The sequence below is a fragment of the Poecilia latipinna genome, unplaced genomic scaffold, assembly GCF_001443285.1.
Source record: "Poecilia latipinna isolate Pla-1442-1.1 unplaced genomic scaffold, P_latipinna-1.0 Scaffold306, whole genome shotgun sequence".
Classification (NCBI taxonomy): Eukaryota; Metazoa; Chordata; class Actinopteri; order Cyprinodontiformes; family Poeciliidae; genus Poecilia; species Poecilia latipinna.
Window position 1 is genome coordinate 616185 of NW_015112922.1, and position 21528 is coordinate 637712.

Consider the following 21528-nt stretch of genomic DNA (forward strand, 5'->3'; position numbering starts at 1 on the left):
TGACAGACCTACAACAGGTAACAGAGGGCATCACCAAAGAAGAATTAGTGTTACAGGAACTTATCAGAGTATGTGGCAGTCAGTCAGAACTGGGCCTGAAGGCCAAAGATGGATAGGACAACATTTCCAGGAGTTGATGGAGTTTGATAGAGATGGGAAACTGTCTTCACAACACGGTGCAGGATGATGTGTGTGGACGCCCTTTTGCTCCCATATATTTCCACACCATCCTCCCCCTTTCTCACCCCGCCTCTGGCATCTGTCTGCCCAGCAGTGCCATCATGGTGACAGTACAGCCATTTATTTTTCTTTTGGCAGTCTCACATGTTTTTTTTCAGGGCCATTAGAATATGATGTACACCAGAACGTAAGTGTGCAGACTGCGCACAAAATTCACTGAAAACCTGACAAAATCCCATCAAATTTGAATAAAATCAGGTTACATTATGCGTTTACTTCATTATGATAAATACGCTCTCACTTGGCTATGTTAAAAGCTCGGGCCTGACATGCAGAATAGCTGTTATCCACTCTGTGCTAAATCGTATTTCTGGGACTTTTATTGATGTAGATTTTGCATGGCATCCACTTTAGAACCGCTTAGGTTTGAACGCGCCTCGGCCCCCTCTGCCTTTATCATTTGATAAATGTTCATCCCCTGAGTGCACGTCAAGTCCTCTTACAAGAATTCCACGGCTTTTACCAAAAGCCATCGCACCAGGAAGTAATCTAATAATGAATCCAACAACAGTTTACACACTGCCTGGCTCCGTGGCCGTAATATAAACAATGAAAGTGCGAGCATCAAGAGCTCCGTTAATGGAGTACCAGAGCAAACACTTTCATTTAATCACAGGCTTTTCTTTCAAAGCAAACTGGCCAAGCAGCAGAGGATGAGAGGCTAATGACCCATGAGCAATAAGCAAGTGTTACACCAAATGTACTCTTGCATAGAGAAGAAAGAGAGAGGAAAAAAAAAAGCTTTTTACAGAATAGCCCTATCAATATTTTAAAGCAGAGCCTCCATGGCTTCCCTCTCTAACTGGATTAGCAGTGTGATGTGTTCTGACAGTATGTTGTTAGTGATACTCCATTTGCTTTGTCTATCATCTGATTTTCCCTCGGTAATCCACAGAGCACCGTTATATTTCATAATTTGTTTTGCTATCAGGGTTGATTTGTAAATGTGCACATTCTAATTAGCCATAGCTACTGTTTCTAATTTGTTAAATATTAAATGATTCCAGCGGTGCAGTCTTTCTTCACATCCCCCCTAGATGAAAGTTTACGATATGCAAATCCAAAGTGCCTTTTAGATGTCAGCAGGTTTTTTAAAATGTCCCATTTTGCGCATGAAGCCACTTTCCCTGTGTTTGTTTGTCTGTCCCTTGATCCGTTTTAAGCTGATATTTATTCATCTCTGATCGCCACTTCTGTTTGGGTTTTCAGCTCGCGTCGCGAACCCCATCAGGCACAAGTACCACTGCTTTCTTTGACATCATTAATGTGCGTTTAATAAGCTGCGTTAGTTGTCTATACAGAATGAGTTTTGGGATACTGGTTAGAGTGAACTTTTATTCTGTCCTTGTTTGTTTTTGCAACTAATAGATCAGGAACTCATTTCTCAACTCGGATGTCTCAAGCTGCAGTTTGGAGCGATGCTAAAATGTTTAGTTAAACTTTTTGTACTAAAGTTGCACCTCAGTGATTTAGAATATCATTGACAAATGTAGACATGTCTGGAATTCAATAGAAGAACCTAAACTTGTACATTGGATACATTTATTACACACAGTCATATATTTCAAATGTTTATTTCCACTAATTTTGGTGATTATGGCTGGCAGTTAATAGCTACCAAAACTATTAACTTTACAAGATTTTGATATTACATTAAAAAAATTGTTTAATAAAAAAAGTCATATATTATACACCTTACAATCATTCAAAGATGGCTGCCTTAACATTCGTCCACCAATCAGTCACTGACGCTCTCCAGGATGTCTCACTCAGTGCTAATGAAGCTAGCTGCTCACAGGTAAGCTTTGCTAGGTAAAAAGTTAGTTGCACTAACCCTACAGCAATACACTAACAGTAATTAGCGGATGCTAATGCCATATCTCCAGCTTCACTTGAAATTATACCTGTCCTTGAAAGACAACAACTATCGAGCACCAATTTAACTTTGGCATGAACATGTACGTTCTATAAAGCCTGTAGCTGTTTACGTTTATATCTTGTCCTTTTCTGTCTGTGTTTTATTATGTTCCTGTATCTTAAAATTAGCCCTTTTTTAAGCCTGAAGTTTTTGTCTCCAATAGTGAGACTTGCTCTGTTCTTTGGTAAACAGGATCCTGACCTGATTCCTGCAGCAACGTTGCAAACCTGGATCACCTGGTTGGCCTTCTGTTCACTCAGTTTGCTTCTTCGTGACTCCTTTCCAGTTCCACTCCATCAGTTTTATGCGATTTGAAATGTTTTTTTAATGCCACTAGTATTCAAGGACCAGACATTTATTGAATGCCCACTTATCCCAAGTGAACTTCACACTAATTAAGTTTTAAGAAACGCATCCATCAAACCGTTGAGGCAGTTAATTTACTGCCGGAGTGTGAATCTCACGCTTGCATCCCATTGTGTGGTGAAAGAGTGTAAAACGCCATATTCCTACTGACCATCATTATTGGAGCTGTAAAAATGCATTGATTAAGCAGACATTAAAATAGTGCAGCAACAATATTCTGCTAATTTGAGCCACTGGGAATAAAAATCTTTTTGTCTGCATTCATTTGAAATTCATAGAGCAACTCTCTCTCTCTCTCTGTTTCACAAACAACATGGCATGTACTTTAAATACTGCCACAGTAGTTAGCATCCGAGCCAAAATTTCACAAGTCATTACCACATTTTCTGCCATTCCTAACTACAACACCTCTTCCCCCCTCCCCAGTCCCAGTCCCCCACCCCCTTTTTTTTTTAGCTCCTGCTGCCTCTGTTCTGGCTTCCCCTTTGCATAATAAACCTCCACCCAATTTGTCATGAAATCCCTCATTTGCTGGATACTCAGAAAGGCAGATTATGCTTATTTTTCATTTGGACAGTGGGAGATGGAGCCAGGTGTTTGGCAGCAGCAGTGTGTTCAGGTGTAACTGTGTTGGTGACGGGACATGACGAGCAGCTGCAGATGAAGGATGAGGCGTGGAGGATTTTTGGGAAGAGGGGCGCCCCACGACCTGCTCCCTTAAGAATACCTCTCCTGCCCCCCCCACAATCCCGTCAAATGGAGAGTATGGCAAAACTTTGTTTTGAATCTCATCTTGCTGGAATCAGCTTCTTTTTCTTAATTAGTTCGTTAAAGCCATATTGGAAATCCAGCTGTAAATCTGGGAGACTATAAAGAGGTGATTCTGCTTTGCTCAACAAGATTAATTCATGGCTCCTCACACACAGGGGCGGTCTGATCTGTAACAAGTTCATTAATTTATCTGGGTTTTGGTTTTAGCCATATTAAAGAGAGAGAGGGAGAGGAAAAAAAACTGTTGCTTTTAGACACATGCTCTGCTGGACGGAGAAGTTTTAAATGTTGCATAAAACATCACATAAGAGGTTAAGAGCAAGAAAAGTTAAGCAAGAACTCCCCACCCAGAAAATGTGCCATAGAACGTTTCCCTGGTTGTGAGACTTGACACTCTAGGTTTGGAAAAGGGAGTGGAACAGTGGGATTTGGCAGACAAGATCATGTGTCCACTTAATGTTTTATTAATTGAGAAGGAGATCAGGCATGGATTTCATCTCCTCTTTTCCCACCATCACTCAGTCAGCACAATTAAATCCACTGGCATGCAAATGAAATGGCTCCAGTCATCTTGTTACGGCTCACTGTACCAATGAAAAAACTCATGGTTCCTGCTGTGAATCTGGACATAATGTTAATACTTTGAGAGCAGGTTGCTATCATAGTGTACCTCATAAGGAGGTAACATCCCCTTGATGGCAACTCAAGAAACACACATTTAGGTCTAAGGCTATGACTCTCAAACTGTGGCATGTGTACCACTGATGGTGTCTTTAGTGGTGTTCAGAAAAACATCTTGGCACAATTACTTACATAAATACAGTTACCTCTCATGTAGACCTAATAAGCATCAACAACCAAGAAGACAAGTTGTTCAAATACGTTGCCCTCATCTTTGCAAACCTTCTAAAGATGCAATGATCAATTAAAAAATGGAGAAAACCTGAGAGCTGTGTACTATTTTGCTCATAGTCATTTAACCCTGTTGCAGTTTTGTAGTTGTATCTGTTTCATTGGATTGGGTAATGGATAAATGTGTTGAGATTTCTAACATTTCAGAGACAATGCATTTGTTCAAACCAGCCAGGAAGACGGTTAATACCAATTTTGACCACAAAAGATTTACATTTTCTATTACCTGTTGATAAGATTAATAAGTTCTACCTCCAGTAGGTCACTCATAGTAGTTTTATGGTTCGTCTTCCCCGTCAAAATACTTAAACATGAGCATTGAACGGCCCCAGGAGCTCCACCGAATCCCAAGATGTCACCCTTTTAAAAACACCATCCAGAGATTCCAGGAAAGCTCGGTAATCAGAACTGCTGTGTGGTGCGTAAGAACAGAAAAGTCAGAACTTTAGCTTTCTGACGTTGCAAAGAGGTGAGAATAGCTAGCCAGAATTGTCAGCTGGAACAGGCATAACCCAAAAAACTAGTAGGTTTAATTGCAGCTAAAGGTATTGTCATCACTGTACTTTGGGAAGGATGCCACAAGCTTACAGTACTTGCTTGGATCTGCAGTGCAGCTACTTGCATACAGCCAGATCAGTCGAAAGTAAATGTAGATCATTGCGGTATAGTGGTGAAGTTCAGCAGCATTTTCCCTGAGCACTAAATGCATTACATATTTTAATTAAGGAAACTGATTTAGAGGGTAAACCAAACATTAGCGGCTCAGCTGTGACGTGTCAATATACACAACTCTTTTTACCCAGCTGTCCCGTTAAAGCCGAGCCATTTTGAGCATCTCCGTGTTTTCTGTCATGTTTGATAACCAAATCCCCCGGTTTGACTTTTCCCAGCAAGTTAATTTGTGGCACCACTGCAGCCGCTGCTGCGAGCCAGCTCCTCTTAGCTCGCAGGCTCCCTTTCACATAAGCCACTGAATTGAAATATCCTCGACTTGAAATATTGACTTTAATATCTCATTTGAAAAATTCATGTAACCTTTTGATGTTAAATCCATACTCAATTCTGCAGCATGTTATAGGAATATGCAGAAGGGGGGGATAGAAGGCATTATTATGTTTTCTCTGGGAGAGAAATTACATTTTATGGTTGTAACACCAACCTCCCCTGTGTTCCCTTTAGTCCACAAGGGGAAAAAAAAGATGGGGCCATTAAGGCAAAATGAAAAGAGCTATTGATTGGGCTCTTATGCCTGTTCTATTTGCCTCATTTCCTAAATGCATGATAATAAGAGCTCAGCCACTGAAACTAACAATACTCCTTAATGAATCGAACTCTGAAGAATTAGCCCAAGTTTGCATAATGGTTCACAGATGTTTCCATCAATGGATGATATGCATTTGGTTTGTTGTTTTGTGGATTCATGTTCCTTTTTACCAAATGCACCATCATCTTCTTATAACATTATAATGCAATCAAGGCATTATTTGATGCTTTCTGCTTGGGAAAAAAAAATGTTTCGCTTGTCATCAGAGATGTCTGGGGTGAGTTTTCTTTCAAAGGCTATCATATTAGAATAACGCTACCGTTGATGGATTGAAGCTATTAATCGGCAAATAGGGCACGATAACTTATAACAAGTGAAGAAAAACATGCTTTTAGCTAATGGAGCCGCTCTTTTAATAGAGAAATAGCCATGAGAGCATTACCAAGAGGAAGGGTGGGAAATGAAAAAACAGGCCATTGTCACATCCACAGTTTACTGACATAGTGCATTCTGAACACACATGCTGCACTGAATGTGCAAACCATATTTCTATGGTTCCGACTCATTTTCCATTCCAAGAGTCCATATTTTTGCACACTGTTTTATAACATTGTGGACATTTGATTAAAATAAATGTTTACCATGTACAGTAGCTCTTGTACAGTAAGTCCCAATCCACTCTTGCCCTGCAGAAGTTCTGAAAAGTTTCCTAGATTGTGAGGACATCTCTTGCCTTAACATTTCTGTCAGATTGCGTTCTGGACTCTAGTTCGACCACTTTTACTCTTTCATTTTCCCTTCACTGGCTGCGATTCCATTGACCATAAAATAATTTTGTTTAATGGAAACATGCCAGCTTCACAAAACCTCAATTGTTTTGAGAAAAGGTTTTGGCGATAGGATGAGGTAGTCTTTTTTGGCCGTATTGAAGCTGGTTTTTTTATTAAAACTGAAATGGAAACATTTTTTTCTCATCACAAGTCACAGTCAACAATCGGATGTTGCCACTGACGCAAACCAAGAAGAAAACCACAGCAAATAGTTGCGGCATGCCTTTTATGACATTGTGTGAACAAATTATTCACATGTGATTTTAATTGCGTTTCTCTTTTAGTGGAAACACCGCAATTGCGATTTTTTTTTTCTTCTTTTCACATTAGCAAAATATTGACAAGTTTCCGCACATTTGTAATGGAAGCGTGGCGACTGAGTCATTTCTTGTTGATCTAAATAAGGGCCTACAGTCACCGTGAAATTGAAAAATGAAATACATTTTCATCTTCCCTTTTTTATATAAGCTACCTAAAGTTTTTTATTGATGGAACAGAATGGCTTTTGGAACTATACAAGACTTCCTCCACTTTCAAAAGAAGCTCAATTTCAACCAGAAAATTCTTTTTTGTTAAAACACCCCCAGAGCATGATGTTTGGTGGTGTTTTCATCATTTTCTGTTGTTTTTATGTCAAACATAGCAGTTGGATTCATTTGATAAATCTTTTCTTGCCGCAACTGATGGATACTTCTGCTTATCTAACCATCAGTTCAGGACCACAACACACTATACAGTCTGCTAGCAAAGTCACCTGTGTATGGATGAAGAAACTAAAAGCAAAACGATGATTCTGGAGTGGTCTAGTCAAAGCCTACGCTGAAATTAATTTACATGCTGTGTTGTTAAACTGGCAGTGTGACTAAATTAAAACACTACAGTGAACCTGCACCTATTCGTGATTCAGTATTTGTGTATTTTTCACAAGAGCCCATTAAGGGACACTGTAGATGTTAACTTCTGTGGTTGAGCCAACAACGTCTACTATACAAATTATTGTATATCGATGCTATTAAAATTTGTTCGATTATCCGAAGTATCTAAGAGTGTCAATAAAGCAGGAACAAAAGAAATCTAAATGGGAGCAAATACTTTTTTTACAGCAATGTAAGGTTACATAATGTTTCGACTGTCGCGTCTCGTGCCTTGAAATATGAGGAGGAAGATTATAACATCTGTAGGAACACAGTGATCCACTTTTTGGCTTACTAAAGACTGTAAAAGCTCATACTGGCATTTTCAGCAATACAAAATAACAATAATTTCGAGTATTTATATATCAGAATTCACAGCAGAAGTGTGGCATAGAGACCTGACAAAGTAGCCAGAGTTTGTCCCAGTTTATGAGGCTGATAAAGTCTTCATTGGCTACAACATAAGCATGCCAAATTGCCAAAAAGTTCTCTTAACAGCCAGATGTACTGATAGGGATCCTAGGTACCATATTTCTCTTTGAGCAAATACTGTGTCCAAAAAGCATATCGAAACATGAAAGCAAAGTGAAGCTTTCTCCTGGCTCTCACTCCTTTTATCCGAAATGCTCCAACATCAGGAAGAAACATGTTAATTGTAGAGTCTCTGCAGAATTGTATGGTCTAATTTGCTTTGGTTGTTTGGCTTCGCGTTACCTCAGGCTATGCATTTGCATAATTAGGATTTGGAGTCAGAACGCTGGATTGCTTAGTCAAGTGCACAGAGGTGATGTTCAGATGGCTTCTTGCAGTCAAGTTTCGAAAACATTGTTTTGGGCCGGCGGTGGGAAACTGCTGGGTTTGTTTCTGCTTTTAAATAAAGAGGAATCGTCAACTACCTTCTGGATCAAGTACTCTCACAATGAGGACTTTAGCTTGTGAGTCAGATGTGGTAAGGTTTTATTTCGCCTTGTGGATTGTGGAGGTAGCGTGCGCATGAGGATGCTATTCAAATCGTGAAAGGTATTTCAACCCTCAGTGCCTCTGGAGGAGCTGCAGAAATACTCTAACATCTCAGTAAAGAGTGACAAGACGTAAGGCATTGTGGAGAAAAGGCCTTAAAGTGGATATATCATGCTTTTAAATCCTTCCTTTTCACATGTAAATCATTCACTTCTGGCCTATATAAAGTAGAACTGCAATCCTTTGGTCTGAGTTCATGGTTATTGGAGCTCCACAGACCCCTCGTTCACCAAGGCTCTGAGCCGCTTTTTAGAGCAACTGGTTTTGCTATGGCTTTTTTAAAATGTGAAACATTTCATGTCCTGTCACCCTACAGGTTGCAGAGCGTTCCACTCCACCCCATTAGGTCATTTTTGTAGTTTGATAGCAGCAATACAATTATCTACCAGCAGAGAAACATTTATTCCAAAGTTTGCTAAAGATGTCAACAACGGAAGTCTGACCCAGAGCAGGAGGATGAAGACGACCCACCTGCAGGACCACACTTTCAAATGAGTTCATCACCATGGTGTTACTACTGTATTTACAGCGTCTCCATCCATGCCAACTACGGCGTAGTTTAACTATCGTGTCCATGCATGTCAGATACCTTTTAAAATATTAATGCTACCACAATATGAATAAGTAAACAAAGCCTTGACATAATTAAAGAGGTAGCTAAAAGGAGCGTCAAGACAACCACTGAATGCATTTGGATGTGTTCCCCAAGACAAAAACAAAGCCAAATAACTGTATTTAATATAACTATGCTTCACTTCATCCAGAGGGTCTGGACACTCAGCTATTGAGAAACGATTGCTTCCTGGAGGCGTGGACTCTGTTGAAGTTTTAAATCTTAACCAATGAGTGGCCATGACTTGCGTAATGCGTCAACGTCATCCTCCACGATAAGGAGAAAAGTGCCGAGCCAAACGAGGTGTCTGTTAATGTTAGTTTAATATTCAGAAGCGTGACCAACACGGACTGAATGCTTCGGTCACTTCCTCCTCTCTCACTGCTAAAACCACAAGCAGCAGAGAGAATCAACGTCTTCGCTCACGACTTCTCCTTCTGTTTGCCGATTGGCCCGGTACAAAATCTACTGCAGGGAATCCAACTCAATGGGAGAAAACACAGATGGAGCAGTGAAGGGAGATGAGAATCAAGTGGAATTGCATTTACACATAAGTTGTATTTTAGCAGTTTTTTGATTGATGTCTGACAGTAATGGGTGTTGCCAATGTAATTGAACTAAAAATATGTTTGACCAATATTAAATGGTTTAGATCAGGTTGGGTTGATTTGGAAAGTTTCTGTCTCTTAAGAAATCATAATAAAACACTTTTATATTTACTCTGGTTTTCTCTGATATTAACATTGGTAATTAGAAATGTTCATTGGTTAGAAAAAAACAAAAACACAGAGCCAAATACTGAACACAGTAGCCCTGTAGCAGCTCAGATACTACAGCAGGATGGAGAGAATCGGGGCCAGCTGTAATGTGACTAATAAGAGGCTGATTACAGTCCTTTGCCTGCTACAGCAGCTTCATAGCTGGACAGTTTACCCTGGAGCTCTCTTTTGCTGCCTCAGCTTAACTCCATCCTCTGTCTGGGGACAGTCACCTGCAGAGGGGCAGATGGTCTCATTTCCCCCACTGGGACTCACTCTCTGTCTCATGTGCAGCAGTGTTGCAGAGACTTCTGTTTTAGCATCTTCTACAGAAATGCCAACACCATCATTGTGTTGTTTTTTTTTGTTGTTGTTTTTGTACAGTTAATTTCTTTTATCCGCAAAGTTATGTCCACAAAACGCATGTCAAGTGAAACTGGACCGACACAGGGAGCAGTTAGAGCAAATGTTGACCTACTTTGGCAAGTCTTTAAAATGTGTTGGTCAGCTCAGCTTAAAGCTGTAAAAGGTGCTATTGCACTTTTTTGCATTGTTTTATCCACCTTAACACAGACCTAGTTTTCCCAGCAGTAAGTAAGGCCATTCTAGTGTCATGATTTCTTAATATCTGCTTAAAAAATACAGTAGCTTACCGTCAACACCTGCATGTCATGTTAATTCAGAACTTAAAATGATGCATTTGAACCTTTCTTTTTATCCTTAATGTTAGAAAAACAGAGTGTACAAGATTAAATTGAATGTCTTTTTTTTCTGATCTACATGTTAAACATACAAACTTAACACATGCACAACCCCACTAGCATGTCCAAATGTCCCTCAGCAAGTTGAAGATAAAAACACATCTTTAATGTCAACTTGTTTCTACCAGTCTAAAATCAGTTTTAGATTTTAGACTAAAACTGATTTTGGTCAATTTTAGTATAAATTTATTGTATCCTTTGGATCATTGTCTAAACCTAATTATCTACCCATCTAGCTAGCTAGCTGTTTGTCTTGTTGTCTGCCTGTCCATTTATCTAGCAAGCTATTTAGCTTGCTAGATAATAATACAAAGACCACCATCAGGGCTAGCTGTGGTTAAAACATGAACACTAAAAATGTTCCAACAGAACAATGACCTAAAACACACACATCAAATACAGTGATGGAATGGATAAAGCAGGCTCAGATAAAGCTTCTGGAATGTTCCTACATCAACTCTAAAGAAACTACTATGCTGAAAAGGAAGAAAACAATTTACTTTTAATTACTTAAGAGCTGCTACTCAGCTCAGAATGAACCAGGACCAAGTTGATGGCTGCAAAGAGACTCTGGTTTCTCAATAACTTGCAAAGGAACATTTAGCTTCATGTGTTTTGTGAAATAAATGAGGGAGGGAATTAGAAGTCAGCCTCAGTCGACTCACCAGGGGAGGAAGTCATGGTTCTGCTCTGACTACTCAACTGTGAAAAAGTGGGAGTCCACTGTACACCTACCAAAACTAGTTTACTTTGGGAGTTCTTCATCTCATTGACCTGTTAATATTGTATATCTTACGAATGTTTTCTTCCTCTACTCTGGTACACCTTAAAAGTCAACCTGGTTCTACTGCTTTTACTCGACCAGCAGATGCAGGATGGGCTCATATCCATTCAAGGATTATCCTCCAGCGTCTTCCACACCCCCTCCCAAAAAAAATCATTAAATGGGAGTGTCAAAAGAAATAAGATTAGTTCCCAATTCTTCCCTCTCTGCAGGGGAAAAAAAAAAAAAAAACATTTTGTATGGGAGTCTTACCCAAATAAGCCGAGGTACAGATGAGCAGCTTCTTGACGGCGAAGAATGAGGCCCATATTGCATTAATGCGACGACAGAAGGAGGAGCAAGTGAAGGTTTCAAAGAGCGCCGCAATAAGTCATTATCAGCTGCGCTGTTGGCCCAACACCCAGGCACTTGACTGGCTTTGCTCCTGTCAATTTAGATGGAAATATTCCTTTAATACACATTGTAACATTTCAAATGGCTCAGAGTCTGCATGGAGCTGGTGTCCAAATGTGAAGCCTCCCCCTCATTACTGCAGACAGTCAGGCCAGCAGCATCTATATGCCCACATTATGGAGAGCCAACAGAGAGCAGGGGAGGAAGCTATAATGGACGGAGCGGAGACAAAAACAGGTGGAGTGCTCGGGAAAGAAGGTTAATACTTGAAGTGGAAATGGGATACTTATTAACATTTCAACAGAACAGTTTTCAATGCAGTAAGTTCCACAACTTACAGAGAAATGCGCCTAATAGCTCCACTGGAGAGACCCTGATTTCCCCATGCGCTGGTTTTACTTGAGCTTATGCCCAGTGTATCGACGTAAGACGCATTGTATTTCTTAAAATGATTCTTCTGAAAGCAAAATCTGTCTTCTCATAATCAAACTGTGTAAACAAGCTAAAGCTGGCAGGTGATAAAGAACCGTTAGACTTATAAAATTTCTGGAAAATAACATCTAATTTTCTCAGGCTCGTAAGAGAAAGAACAATAACTTTTTGTAAGTAAAAAAAAAAAAACAGTGGTTACAAATGAGAAGTTTGAATAAAAAGCATTTTCTTTTAAAGGAAATGAAGAACAAGCCGGTGTAGCTACTTCCGTTATGAAGGTTCATACGAAAATTTCACTGGAAAAACAAAGTCATAACCCATGCCTCTTTTTGATCATTATGAATAATTTACAGTGTGTATTAATACCATCTTTGAAATCGCCAGCAGTTAGGTTAGTTCTTTGTGGACATGGAAACAGAAAAGCACCCTAAGTTAATTCAAACTCCTTTTATTTATTTTTATTTAGAAGGTGCAGTTTTCAGTCCCTTAAGTCTCAATGTCATAAATGTATAAAATAAGCTCAAAGTTTTAAATTGAGTTTTAAAACAAACCCAGCACTCAGAACTCAAATCATTTAAAGAACACTGTCTTTTATTATCTCTTTAAAATAATTTTTGTCATGTTATGGTCTTTTGTTGTTTTGGACTAATTAGTTATTTTGGTTCTCTTATGTATTACGCTCTCCAGTCTCATGGTTCTCCTCTCGCTCCTTCCGTTGCATTCTGTTATTTTCCAAGTCATTCTATTTCATCTGTAAGTTTTTTCAAATTATGAATCCGATGACAATACCACTCTGCTGTCTGCGTTTTGGTTCAGCTATAAACTTACCCTTCGACTACATTTTTCCACTTATTTTGATCAAATTTTACACCAATTTCTCATGTTATATTCAGCTAATTGGGTTCGTAATAAGGGCGTGGGTTGTCCCATCAGACCGTCAGTTTTAGAAACTACACAAATAAAAATAAAAGAAACGTATAAAAACACACGTGGGGTCAGTGCAACCCCGCTGGACTGCACACAGAGGAAAAAATCTGGAGGGGTTCAAATGACCCCATCTCTTAAGGTTTAATTAATATAATACATAATATTTTATTAAGATTGATATCAAATAAGTACTTTGCACAACATCTAATAAAGCACAGGACAAAACAGAAGATTAAAGAAACAAAACCATTTTTATTTGGATAATATTCATGAAATCTAGTAACTTAGTACAAATATTTTAAACATGCATAACTTATTGAGTTACTGACTATTATCTGATTTAGCCAACGAAATCTTGTTAAGATGATTTCTTACAGAGATTCCTTTTGAATTATCACAGTATCAGGAAAATATGAAGGACAGCGTGCCAAACAAAGAATTACCTTTTCCACAAATGTGTGTGTATGTAGGGGAGGGAGTGAGGGGGGGCTTCTGGGAACTCTTTGGAGATTAAATTTTGTTAATTGCCACCATCCATCAAGCATAACATTCATAAATGGAATAGCCTTTGGACATTTTAAGATAATGCCTAACTATTATGATGGATCACAGTTTCAGTTCTTGTGTTCAATCTGGTTAATGTCTGAGATAACAATTCGGCTTTAATGAGACTTATTTTGTATATTCTAAATCTGCTGCAACTCATGACGACCTGGAGGTTCTTGGGATCCAAAGCTGAAGACACCAAATATGAATACAAATACAGATTGAACATCCAATATGTCATGTGTTTTAAGACTTCTTTAATTGCACTCAAATGATGAAACACAACACATAAATCACAGTTGGGTACCAGCTGGTTAATTAGTCAGGCTATCAGCTCAGGTAGCCAGCCTGTATTTATGTATACTGTATTTATCTCTACTCTATTCAGCTTTATAAAGTGGCTAAAAAGTTTTAAAATCATGCTATTTCTAAAGTTTAAAGTCTTTTTAGCAAAGCATTAAAACTTAGTGATTTTGAAACCTTGAAACCAGACCATTTCCCAGTATTTTCTAGGCACAAAGTGACATTTTATAGCACAATAAAGCAACTATTCAATTGTTAGAAAGAAAGCTCCACTTAGCAAATGCAACTTCAAAGAAATTTTACTTCCTGATTTAGTACTATGTCTCTTTAAAAACTCCTGCTCTTTCTGAAACTCTGCCTTCAGGAAGTTATCACAGCATGGCTCTGTGTTCGCCCTTTAGCAATGTTTTTTTTTTTTTTTTTACCAGCGTTCCATTGAGAAGTAGCTCCTATAATGAACTCGGCAGATGTGCAGTTCCACCAGGTGTTTGCTAATTGCTGCTAGCTAGTCTGAAGGAGCTGGATAGGAGGGCTGCTCAGTGAGGCAGAAGCTTGGAAACTGCAGCTCAGAGGAGGAGCTTCGTCCTTGAAGGCGGGGCTAGATCCAACTAGGCGTTTTGCACAGCTGAATGGTTGCTATGGGGGATTAAATGATTTCTCAAACATGCATGAAAGAATCATGACAACACTCCAGGTTTGTTTCTGATAAGGCAATAACAGTGTAACATGATGAACAGCTATTTAAAGTCTATTTTATGTAATATTGCCCCTTTGAAGGGGGCATTCCTTAAAACAATTGGGCACTGCTTTGATGTGATACAACATCCTAAAAAATAAATCAAAAACTGAATTCTAAATTAATTTTTTTTGTTTATTTTGTGCAAAGAAGCAAACCTTCTCGCTATGCAGAAGCTTAGCCTTGCAGCAAGAGGGTCCTGAGTTGGAATCCTGGCCTGGCGTGTTTTAGTCCAGCTTCCTCCGACAGTCCAAAACATGACTGTTAGTTTAACCGGTAAGCAGCCATTCTTGCATTGCTTTGGTCAGGAGTGCTTTTTTTTTTAAAAAAAAACACAATTTTCATCAGTGCACCTAAAAAGCCATTTTCTGGCTGAAAGTAATGGTCTCTTATAACACATTCTTCATCTTTCTGTCTCTGCCTGAGTGGCCTTTTTCTATCATCGTTTTAGGTATAAATTACAAGAATGCCTCCAGTATTAGATTCAAAATATTGCACCAAATGTAATTACATTCAGTTGGTCTCCCTCACATAAAACAAAACCTTACCCAAAATTTTACATTCTAACACTTATGGCTGCCTGACTGTTGGTCAGAACTACAGATTTCATGTTACCTTCTTAACAATATAGTAGCTAAAACACACATGCAACTAAAACTAAGCACTGATAAAAATGAGAAATTATGAAGATATCTATCTGGGTGTGTTCGATTTAAAAAATAAAAAATAAAAATTCTGGAACTAGTTGCCATGATGGACTGTAATCAAACAAGAAATGTGCAGATAAAGAAGAGGGGAAGAAATGCATATCCGATCGTTTTATTATTATTATTTTATGTCTACAGAACTATTCATTTTCATTGATTAGAATGCTTAATGGAATGATGTCTCTTAAGATGAGTGCTGACCCTAAAGCCCTTATTTCATTTCTGCTGTACTTTTACTGTATATGGAATATAAAGATAGTATAGCTGCTAATATTGTTCTAATTAATATGATGAACAAAATTATGGGTTGAATATTTGCTTTGAAAAACTTTGGTTAGGTCACTTCTTTTCACAGACGTTTCAGCTTAATTTTTTTTTGCATATTGAATTTAAAAATGTTCTCCAAGGGATGAAACTGCAGTTACTATGGATACAGGTATTAATCTCATCTACCGCATGGATAAATGACTCAGTGTCAATGTCCCTCTGCTCTGCAGTGATGAAACAGATGGCCTGGGCTCAGTAAATCCATGTAACATTATCATTATGGCTGTTGGAATAGAAGCCCCTCTCTACCAGTCCTCGATCGTCAGCATCAGCATTACTGGAAGTATCTAAGTGGAGAAGCTTCAGGAGAGAACTCACTTGCTTGTTCACTAATAGCATCCAGCGGATAATGTTGATGTCACTCACATCTGACCCAAAGCACCGAAAACGTTGCAATCAGCATACCTGTTAGCTTCACTTTAGCGCCAGACTCTTCCTGTTTGCTGGTTGTTCATCTCAGCAGTTTTTATTACTGCTTCCATGAGCTTATTTCATGCGTGAAAAATTCAAACTCGGGGAACTTTTAATGTCAGAAAACATTACTGACACCCAACTGAATCCAGGAAGTTTCCAATTAACAGGTCAAGTGATCGAATCTAGCTCCGAATCTCAGACGGCGGAAGCTTTTACTCTGATTTCACTGACGCTGAGGGTCACTGAGCAGGACTCTAATTATTTATTTCCTCCATCTGTCAGTCTTCAACATTTACTGCTCACTGATGAAACATGCTGTTAATTTCTTGTCTTGGAGCTGTCACTGTCTGCCTTTCTGAAAATATGCTACATTTATTAAATAGGGCCATGATTCTCAAACTGTGGTACAAGTACCATCAGGCCACCTTTACTGGAATGCTCAAGAAATTTTGGTACAATTATTTACAAGATAAATATGGCAAATTTACCAGTGATGTAGAGGTAATACGTGTTAACAGCCAAAAAGACGAGTTGTTTCTTCAAGCAAAAATGATCTTTGTTTCACCAGAAGGGCATTAGATGAGATTTGCTAAACGGTGAACCAGTACTCAAGCCCAGTGCATGCTCCCATCTCAAGAAGTCAGGTTTTATGGCTATTTAAGACTGGTCAGTCTTTTTAGCCCAGATTGAATAAAGTATGCCGACTTTCAAATGCAACCTAAATAAATACAGTGGAAATCAGGCTTGGTTAATTGATTTAATGAATTAAACCCACCTCATTGTAGATGTCGTTTTAAGGGACACCTTTGCATCTTTCACATTTTAACCACAATTTCTTGTTGTCATGTTAGTTAACCAGATTACACCATGTTGATTTAAGTTTGCATCAGGCAGGGTTCCAGCTGAAGTCCACATGTGGATCTGGGACATGAAACCTGACTTAACTTTGTTTCACATGTCAAGAAAACAAAACCTTACCAAGTACTTTTGGTCTAGTTTCTATATTAGGTTATATACTGATGAATGCTTGGAAGATTTAGGCCTTGAGGACGATTTAACCACCTTTCCACATGGAAAACGTGTTTTAGTTCAGCCTAAGCTTTTCTTTTTCCCAGAGTGAAATTTTTGCCCTTTTGTATTCATACAGAGAGTGAAAATGTCTTTTTTGTGACATATTAACCCAACCTCTAACCTGACCTTCAGCTAGTGATGGGCCAGACAACACAGAAACCCCAGCACGTGCGCCATGCAAACAAGATGAAACCCCATGTCGGTGCACGTATCACTTTAAGGAAAATCACGTGACCAACACAGTTCCCGTGTCGTTTGGATGTGACCGCGCCAAATTGTATTGATGAGGGAGAAACTGTGTCGACACGTTTGTGGGTTTTGTTGGGTGGCGATACTTTGTGTTCTTTGCTTTGCGTTGGTTTTTGGTTCGTATTTGACTTACCTGCATGGATCAACCAAGGAAGAGGAAGTTTTCTCCAGTGTGGGATTATTTTGATCTTATAACGGAAAATATTTATTCCGTTTTCATTTTCCACTTTTCTTCCAGATATTTCAAATTCCTTTACATGGGATATTTGAGTTAGTTTACATGGATTTATTTTATTTATTTTGTAGGTGAAAACTGTAGGATTTGCTTCCAAGTTTTGTCTTCCACAATGCTGAGGCATCAACGCGCCCAGCATGAGGGGGATGAACCGGTTAACATTCCCATTTTTATTGAATTTGCCTGCAATGACTTTCTAAATCCACTAGATGCCACTGAAAGTGACAAAGCAACACAGTCTCAGCACAGTGTCGACACAGTTTGGGAAATGTGCCACACATCCAGTGAGGCCTCTTCTGCCCATCACTACCTTCAACCCCAAACATGTCACACATACGTGGCAACAGTGGCGGATTACATAATCGCTGCAAAAAGTTCTACAAAAGACTCGATGTGCGCTTTGTTGTTCACCATTCTCCTTCTCTCGATGTGTTTGCAGCTAACCTCATGTGGAGCGCCACTTACAGGCTTGGAGGAGTAAAAACAGTCTCTTGGTCTGTAGTCGATGTTTCCGTGCTTTGGAGTTTGGGATCCAGGTTGATGAGAAGCTTTCTCTTTCTGTTTAATTTTTCAAACTGTAAACTTAGAAATTTCACATTCTGTTTTGAAATAGAATGAATAACTAATTACCATTTCATTTTTCAAACATCATGAGAAGTAGTTTTTTTGCTTTTGCTTTTAATGCCTTATCAAATTGAAAAAAAGTCCATATAATGTTGTAATACTGTTTAAAATGTCAGTAATAACGACTTAGAAAACTATTTCCTCATATGGTGCTTTAATTTGAAAAGAAATTAAAATAATTAACACAGAGACATAAAAATACCACAGTTCCTGTTTGTTTAAGGTTTCCATTCATAGCACTGCATTTCCTCCTTCCTGTAATCCTGGCTAGACAACTGAGTGCTTTTGTTACTTTTACTGTAAGTTTAGCCTAATGTGAAGCTTTAACACAGCAACTTAAAAAAAACATCTATGATTTCAAATATAGCAATTGGAGAAAACAACTTTCACCCCTTCAGTCTGCCTTTCATAAGACGTCAGTGTCGATAAATGACAAGCAGGTGGAGCTGTGAGCAAAGTAAAGCTCACAAGCAACACTTATTACATTTAGTGAGTTTTCTTTTCTCACAACAGAGAGAGCCATGTGCTGGTGCAACATTCCGAGTAAGACTCCTCACCCAATGTGCAGCAGTATTACACACAGCTAGACGTACATAGCACCACCCAAATCCCAGAGGCTGACAGCCCCGTTTTAATTGCCCTTACTTCCACATCCCTGCCCTCTTCCTGTGCATCCTGCTCGACGCTCGCTGCTGGTTGCTGCTGGAAGTGACCGCACCGCGAGGCGCCTCAAATCCGCAAGTGGCAAACAATCAGAATAATTCGGGCCGCCGTGCGAGCCCGTTCGCGTGTGTGGGCAGAGGCGATGGCCTGTATGTAGAGCTTGTCATTTTTTCAATTACTCGAGCTGTGGTTAAATGTTCATTTTCAGCAGTCAGCCCGGAGCGAAAAAAAAAAAAAAAAACTACTGAGCCCCATTAGGTTTTTACCCACAGCCTCGCACTCATTAGTTCTCTCCGGTCAGACGAGAATGAGGGAGAAGCCGGGGCCGGCCTCTCTAAAGGAGGTCAGGGTGGGGTCTGGGCAGCCACGGCAGAGATTGTTAAGGCCTCCACAGCTGGTACGCTGCAAAGAGAAGAACTCTGGAAAGGCTTCGGTGACCTTTCATAAGACCAAATCAGCCGGTACGCTGTTTCCTAGGTGTCTTGATTTGAGAGGAAGACCGAGAGCGTCAAAAGGAGACGGAACATTCTCAACTTGACAACACAGAATGAAGGGTTTATAGTCATGTGTAAATCTAGACTCAAAGGAAAATGCATTTAGTCCACAGCTAATAGGTGCAGAGGCTTTTATCCTCCCCGTTGCATCCAGCAGGCTGCTTTTAGACCAGCGCAGGCATCATTAACCAACGTCCTCTGTTTCCACTGACCTGAGGGATCCTGTCTTGATTTTGTGCCGCCATGGCTCTGCCAGCTAAATGGAGGTTGCAGGGAGATGGCATCCATTATTGAGGTACTCAATTCAAATGTCACCCGTTTCCACTTGGCACTGTTTTCTCTTCTGGTAATGCTTGCTCGGGGCATGCGAGGAAGGAGGAAGGGAGCGGAGGAGGGGAAGGACGGCGGTTTCTGCAGCCCGTTTTCCTGCGAAGGAGTTTTCAGCTGACATTAGCCAGGAACAGATGCAAGGTGACACCGCCGTAAAAGTCCTGCCACCTCACCTTGCACCTGGACACCTGGATGTTCTCCGGCGCGCTGGTCGGCATAGTCGGTATCCTCCTGAGTGCAGGCCTAAAACAAGGCTGATTATAACTATTCATCATCCGGCCTCCCGCTTAATTGGACCGAAAGTAGATTGCGAATGAGGGAGTTTCGGGGGAGGGAGGGAAGCAGGCGCCCTCTCGGGGTGGGTGTGGACCGAACGCAGTCCAGATAAAAGAGCTGAAAATACTCGAGGTGCCTTGCAAGGCGCAAACCCACTTTCTCTCTAAGTGCAGGTTACTTATTTGGCCACTACAGACTCGACTTTCATTACCCGGTTACCCCTCCTGTCAGTGTAATTCACTCCTATCATCCCTCAACCCAGTTGAAATTAACAGGTAATTTGTAAATGTCACTTTGGGTTAGACACCTCATTTTCTTCTCTTTTTTTCCCCCCCCAACAATCCAGCACCCGTGAGCTTTTTTTTCTTTCTTTTTTTTTGCTTGTCTTTTGAATAAGATTTTCATTCAGAAACAGAGTTATGGTCCACTAAATAAATGAGAGTAATTGATGCGAGGGGGGATGGGGAGGAGGAATGTGATTTACCGTAACCTATTAGAGTCAATCAATGACATAGCTCCCTGGTTTCCTTTAGTCTCCCTAATGCTTCATGTCTGCTGAAATTCTAAAGATGCTCATTTGAGGAGAGAAATTAGATGTGATGAGATGTTTCTTTTTTTTTTTTCCACACAAAAACACCCACCCACACAAACCCTTCTCACAGACTCTGAAGCACAAATCGTTTATGTAAACAGGGACATGGAAGTTTAACCCAAATGAGAAAATATTGTTGAAATTGGAGCGCATTTACACCTACTCTCTGTTTTAACTGTCAAAAGGGCAACTTAAGACTTTTACATGGGGGAAGCAAAATTGCATATGAAGCTCTGGACAAAGAAGATTTCACCAACTAAAATCAATACAGATATGAAGAAAAAGTAAATCAGATTTTTGCACAGCCTTCGCCTAACTAGAGGTGGAATGATACAGCCAGCTAACGAGACGAGACGTGACATATGGGTAACACCGATAAGCAACTTTACTGGCAACAGTATAAATCAGTTTAGTTTTTGCAAATAAACCTCTCACAGATTAATAATTCAGCCCAAGCATGATGAGTATTAGCCTGGCCACTGCCATACTGTGTAATTCCAGTGAAATAAAATCTCTCCTGCAGCACCGTTTTGACTTCCTCCCATTCACTTAGATTCCCACCAGTAGACTTTCTAATGAGCCAATCAGCAAACACATATTTTTCCTTGCAAAAATCACTTCTGGCAGAAAAAATAAGGCTGAGCATTACTTTAAGAAGTTGAGAGCTTTTTTTCTTTTATAGGTCTTGAAATAAAGCAATAACCATCCAGCAGAACACCTCTAGAACAGGAGATTTGCTACAGGGTTGTTCAGAAAGAACTGAGGCAGTTCTGAAGGCAAAAAGGGTTAAATCCTGTACTTGCAAGGTGGCTAAAAGAATGTTATGCAGAAATACATGAAAGTAAGAGATAATTATGATTTTAAATTACTGACGTAAAATTTTGGTGCATGACTTAATAGACTGTTTTTATACGTCGGCATATTAGGGCCATTACAAGTAGGAGGGAAAAAAGTAGTAAATTTCCAAACAACAGCTTAGAAGTTTTGAGATTAATCCCATACATTTTCTGGGACAAACTTGGAGATTTCTGAGCTTGAAAAGTCAAAAAAAAAAAAAA